Source organism: Agrilus planipennis, unplaced genomic scaffold, assembly GCF_000699045.2.
Source record: "Agrilus planipennis isolate EAB-ADULT unplaced genomic scaffold, Apla_2.0 scaffold336, whole genome shotgun sequence".
Classification (NCBI taxonomy): domain Eukaryota; kingdom Metazoa; phylum Arthropoda; class Insecta; order Coleoptera; family Buprestidae; genus Agrilus; species Agrilus planipennis.
In genome coordinates this window covers 99,180-105,431 of record NW_020439018.1, presented here as the reverse complement: position 1 = coordinate 105,431, position 6,252 = coordinate 99,180, and the positions used below count along the sequence as shown (strand labels likewise).

At 32.6% G+C, this 6,252-nt stretch overlaps 1 long non-coding RNA gene across 1 annotated transcript; it reads right to left on the bottom strand.

The window, feature by feature from the left end:
* Window positions 1-264: 264 nt before the first annotated feature.
* Window positions 265-1,234, bottom strand: LOC108742479. The gene is made up of 3 exons (XR_001938680.1): window positions 845-1,234; window positions 369-781; window positions 265-302 (listed from the first exon to the last, which is right to left on the bottom strand). It is a non-coding gene; the product is annotated as an uncharacterized LOC108742479 (long non-coding RNA).
* Between the last annotated feature and the right edge of the window lie 5,018 nt (window positions 1,235-6,252).

Genomic DNA, 6,252 nt, shown 5'->3' with positions numbered 1-6,252 from the left:
TAGAACACGATAACGAAACACTGAATCATGTAGAAGACGTAGGATAAATGCGAAGCAAAATAGTAAGAATATGCAGTAAACTAAGCGAAGAGGCAAGCAAGTAACATGTTAGATTACTACTATTAAAAAAAATAAAAGATAAAAAATGAATTTACATAAAATAAATTATAATAAGGATGCAAAAAAAACATGTATTTAAATAAAATAAACTTAAATAAGCACGCAAGATAAATAATTAAATCAATAAAAATAATAAAGAAGTATAGAACTACGTGGGCTTCTTTGTCTTCTCCATTCTAGATCTGAAACAGATATGTTGGTAACAGATTAGTAATGAGCAATTAACATTAATTGTTATATATTCTTACCTTAATTAAATGCAGAATATGACATTCTAAAGTTTACACCACAGCAGAAATTTGTTGTTTCAGTGGGGTCCAAATAAATTTCCAGTTGCTCATTCATCGGTTGAAAATTAAATGTACAATGGTGCAAAGTGAAGATCAGCCAATCGAGTCCAGGAAAAAAAGACACCTTTTATATAGATTTGTTATTTCACTAGCACCAAAGGTAACTTCAGTTCTTTCCCATTTGTTGGGAAAATATTTAATAAGAATATAATGCTGTAACTGCTTGTATTTCTTTTTTCTGGTTTTACTAAATAAATAAATTATTTCTGGTTACTTACCATTTCCTTGTCGTAAAATCTTTTAGCAACAGCAACACACTGCATCCAGTCAAAAAAAGATATTTAAATGCATCCTTCGGGTAGCGCTTCATCCTATCACCAAAAAGGATTATTTTAACACAGCATTAAAACGAAAAAGTATTTAGATATACTTACAACAATTTAATTATTACATAATGCACTTTAATGTTGAAATTTAACTCCTTTATTTCATTTAATTCTAAAATGAATTCAGTAAATTGAACGTAATCATAAAAGATACGAACAAAACTTCTTGTAATTACATACAGCAATAGCCTGCTAATGTACAGTGCCAGTAAAAGCTACTTCACGAAGCATCAATACATAAAAACGCATCATATTAGGTTTATGCAACGGTTCACGGCAAATATTTCGTAATTTAACCAATCGTTGTGCTAGGTTTCATAAACTTGAAATAAATATACCTGTGTTTTGCTTCATATAAGTGCTATCGCCTCGTCACAATTCCACAAACAATTGAATACAAGATTAGAAACGTGCACACCAGAACGTACGTTTGGCCAAACCGACATTCAGGTTTAGCATTAGTGTGTATTCACCGTGATATTATCGATGAAGTCCTTAATATTTTTCCGCAGAAAAAAGATACGACGAATAAACTTAATCCTTAGATCTCACTAATATTATTTTTTACAATAATTTGTAATAATTAGTATTAATCATTTATTATTCACTTTTTTGTTTTTATTAATGCAATTCCTGACAGCAAATTTCAATTTTATTATTCAAAAAAATTAACTTTAAACTTCATACTTTTGAACAAAACCCCTACCGAAAAATATTTCTAGCTACGGCCTTGCTACCAAACAACAATAACTTGTGTACTAGTACTAGATGCCTAACACGGTATAAATGAATTAATAAGATTTGCTCATTGTTGATAGTACGTAGCACTATTTAAATTAGACCTCTGCATATGAGTACACAAAACAAACAAAGTTTATTAAGTTTATTATAAATTCGAATTTCCACGCCATCCTTTTGAAGTAATACCAGGGCCGGCCCTAGTTATCTCGGCGCCACGGGCGAGCCGTGCCTTTGGCGTCCTTTTAGGTATACTTACTTCATTATATGAAGATTGGAAAAACTTTGGCGGTTGTTGTAGAACAAACAGAATAGCTCAAAACCCCAACGCCAAAACACGACACTGTAGTTGTCCGAAGCACTTTTCGGTAACAAAGTTACCTTCTTCAGGGACTGAAGTAAACTAAACCTAAATGAGAACTAATCCTAATTTATACTGATAGTTGTTAAGGTTCAGTGAACATGACCCGAAGCCAACAAGGTAGATGTTCAATGGACCTTAACATCATCATCATAAACGTAATTAAACTAAACTAAATAGCGGAGATCCAGGGATGGGACCGTTGTCATTGTTAAGAACAATTTGTTTATTTTTATAAATGTATAAACTTTCAAAACTGTTTAGTAAACGATTATTCCTAACTTCTTTAACTAACTTAAGGTTATTAATATTAATATTATGTCCATCAGTAAGAATATGTTGGGCAACACTAGATTTTTCTTCTCTACCAAACCTAGCATGAGCTAGATGTTCTTTAAATCTGGTTTTGATTGAACGTCTAGTTTGTCCAATATATTTTTTACTACAGTCATTACAACTAATTTCATATATCCCCGACTTTTCTAAGAATGGAATTTTATCCTTAGGGTTACCAAGGAGAGTTTGAATGGAGTTGCCATTTGAACTGTAAGCAATCCGTAAACCAAGTTTTCGAAAAATACCCTCGAGTCCGCGAGTAAATCTTGGCTCGTATGGCATAGTAATAAACTTGGTTTTATTAGCATCTGTTTGAAAAGTCGTAGATCTTGAAATAAAATTCCTAAATTTTATCTTATTAATTAATTTATCAATAATGTTACAATTGTAACCATTGTCTTTTGCAATTTTCTTAATTGTACAGAGTTCCTTATTATATCTATTTTTACTAAGAGGGAAGCTAAGTAATCTGTGTACAAGGAAGTTAAAACTAGCCATTTTATGTTGAACACAATGATTAGAGTCGTTGGGTATATATCTAGAGGTATTAGTGGGTTTTCTGTAGATGTCGAATTCTAAAGAATTCCCATTTCTTATAACCAACGTATCTAAAAATGGTAATTTGCCATCTTTTTCCATTTCTACAGTAAATTTAACCGAAGGGAAACGTGAATTTAAAACATCAAGAAAGTCTTGAAGACTTCTGGAACTTAAATCGAAGATAGCAAAAATGTCGTCCACGTATCTAAGCCATATTCGAGGAAAAAACTCAAGGTGGCTAAGGTCACTTTCAAAACGACTCATAAAAAGGTCGGCTATAAAGGGTGATAAAGAATTCCCCATAGCTGTTCCTTCTTTCTGTTCGTAGAAGCAACCATTTATCTGAAAATAATTTTGCCGCATGCACATTGAAGCCAGAGTTATGTACTCAGCTACAATGTCGGCGGAGAAACCATTTTCTTTAAGTAAATCCTCTAAATACGTCAAAGTAAGCGGAACAGGTACACTTGGAAAAAGGGAGCAAACATCAAATGAAACCATAACCTCACTGTCTTTTAGTTTTACGTCTTTGACTTTGTTTATGAATTCAATAGAATTTTTAACTGAAAAACTAGGTGGTTTAATAGGGAGGTTGTTGAATTCATTTGTCAACCACTTGGCTAATTTATAAGTTGGTGCACCAATTGCAGAGACAATTGGTCGCATCGACTTACCTGGTTTATGTATCTTGGGCAAACAGTACAAACGGGGAACTGTTGGACATGATACAAGTAAATTTCGTTTTAATGTAGGAGTAATAATGTTGTGACATTGTTTTACGGTTTTAGTAAACCCAGCAACCATACTAGGTAAAGGATTTTTATTTAATTTTGAATAAGGTCCGTTGTTAATAAGGTCATCAACCCGATCGTAATAGTCTTTTTTATCCAAAATCACAACTTTATTACCTTTGTCAGCTTTTACGTAAAAACAATCCTTATCTCTCAATTTTTTGATAACTTTCATATTAGCATTTTTAATATGGGAACTCTGAGATTTTAAGCTGGTTTTCAATTTTAGTTTGCAAGCCTCTCTGATATAGCCTTTGGAATTGTCATCAAGATGTTGAATTGAACTTTCAACATGTCCTATAACATTTTCTAAGGCTGTAGCAGGAGAAGGCAAGGCAAACTTTAATCCTTTATTGAGTAAACTAATTTCGGCATTATCAAAAACTTGAGATGACAGATTCTCTACAATGTGTTCGACCTTCTTAGGAAGTGGTTTGGAGAATATACCTAACTTACGTAACTTCTTTTTATGAATGTTCACCTTTTTATGAAATTTACAATCTATAGATAAAAACATCTTCCTTTGAAAATCGCTCCATTTTTTGAATTCTTTTTCACTTAAATTATAAGTTAAAGATTTAAATAAATTATACGCCTCTATTTCAAGTAGACTACGTTTTGAGTACAAGAAATCCAATTCTAAATCTAGCCACTTACGCTTAGCAAAAGTGGTTATTTTTTCAATAACTTTACAGTTCTTTGAAACTTTAATATTCATAAACTCTGGGAAAAGAGAGTTACGTTTACAGGTTTTTAAGAATTGGATATCTGCACCAATTAATCTAATCTTACAACTAAGTTTGTGATACCTGTTTAAATCCGATGACCGGGAAGCCATGACGAAATATGAAGATTGGAAAAACTTTGGCGGTTGTTGTAGAACAAACAGAATAGCTCAAAACCCCAACGCCAAAACTCGACACTGTAGTTGTCCGAAGCACTCTATTTACTTCAGTCCCTGAAGAAGGTAACTTTGTTACCGAAAAGTGCTTCGGACAACTACAGTGTCGTGTTTTGGCGTTGGGGTTTTGAGCTATTCTGCTTGTTTTACTTCATTATAATTAAAAAACTTATTTTGAATTTGTACCATACCTTTTACTATTAATAATAACATATTTTAACCATTAATTCTCTAAACAATGCATCTTACCTATCTAATATATAGTCTATCAGTCATGTTATTTAATTTGCTTCTGAACATGAGTATGTAAAAAGCAAAGAAAGAAAAGTATGTATAATGCAGGGAGCCCAATACGAGTTGCATTTTCTCGCCTGTTGCCTCTATTCCGCTACATTATTTAGTGAGATTTAGGGTTTCATCTTCTTAGCCGTGATATGGTTCAGGCGTTGACGCTCACGGTTCGCAAATGTAAGGTGTACCATGCGATTACTACACTTGATCATTACATTAACACTGGCCTACCATCAGCTAACTAAATACATCAAGATTATAAAATTAAAAGAACAAATAATTAATAACTGTAATTGGCAATAAATGAGCAAAAAATACGAAAGAAATAGAACACTGATCTTGCTAGTTATAAGTTGATTGAATATGACGCTGATGTGCCGGAATTAGAACTGACTACATTCAACTAGGTTTTTCTCGAAAACGGTGAACTTTGAGATCTATAATTTTAAAGTGCCGTATCATCTCTTACTGCTACTCATTCCTGAAACACCCTGTATGTCTAAGTTTTCAAATAGTGCATGATGTAAGAAGTTGTTGTAGTTTTTCAATTATCTCGCATATTTTGTGATTATTTCATTTTATTATGTCGGCACCGCTCTTTTGTTTTCACCATAGTGATAACTAAACAAATTGTTCCTTAAACAATTTACTCTACGGCGCGAGTACTACTGAATCCCCTTAGGATTCAGTAGTACTCGCGCCGTAGAGTAAATTGTTTAAGGAACAATTTGTTTAGTTATCACTATGGTGAAAACAAAAGAGCGGTGCCGACATAATAAAATGAAATAATCACAAAATATGCGAGATAATTGAAAAACTACAACAACTTCTTACATCATGCACTATTTGAAAACTTAGACATACAGGGTGTTTCAGGAATGAGTAGCAGTAAGAGATGATACGGCACTTTAAAATTATAGATCTCAAAGTTCACCGTTTTCGAGAAAAACCTAGTTGAATGTAGTCAGTTCTAATTCCGGCACATCAGCGTCATATTCAATCAACTTATAACTAGCAAGATCAGTGTTCTATTTCTTTCGTATTTTTTGCTCATTTATTGCCAATTACAGTTATTAATTATTTGTTCTTTTAATTTTATAATCTTGATGTATTTAGTTAGCTGATGGTAGGCCAGTGTTAATGTAATGATCAAGTGTAGTAATCGCATGGTACACCTTACATTTGCGAACCGTGAGCGTCAACGCCTGAACCATATCACGGCTAAGAAGATGAAACCCTAAATCTCACTAAATAATGTAGCGGAATAGAGGCAACAGGCGAGAAAATGCAACTCGTATTGGGCTCCCTGCATTATACATACTTTTCTTTCTTTGCTTTTTACATACTCATGTTCAGAAGCAAATTAAATAACATGACTGATAGACTATATATTAGATAGGTAAGATGCATTGTTTAGAGAATTAATGGTTAAAATATGTTATTATTAATAGTAAAAGGTATGGTACAAATTCAAAATAAGTTTTTTAATTATAATGAA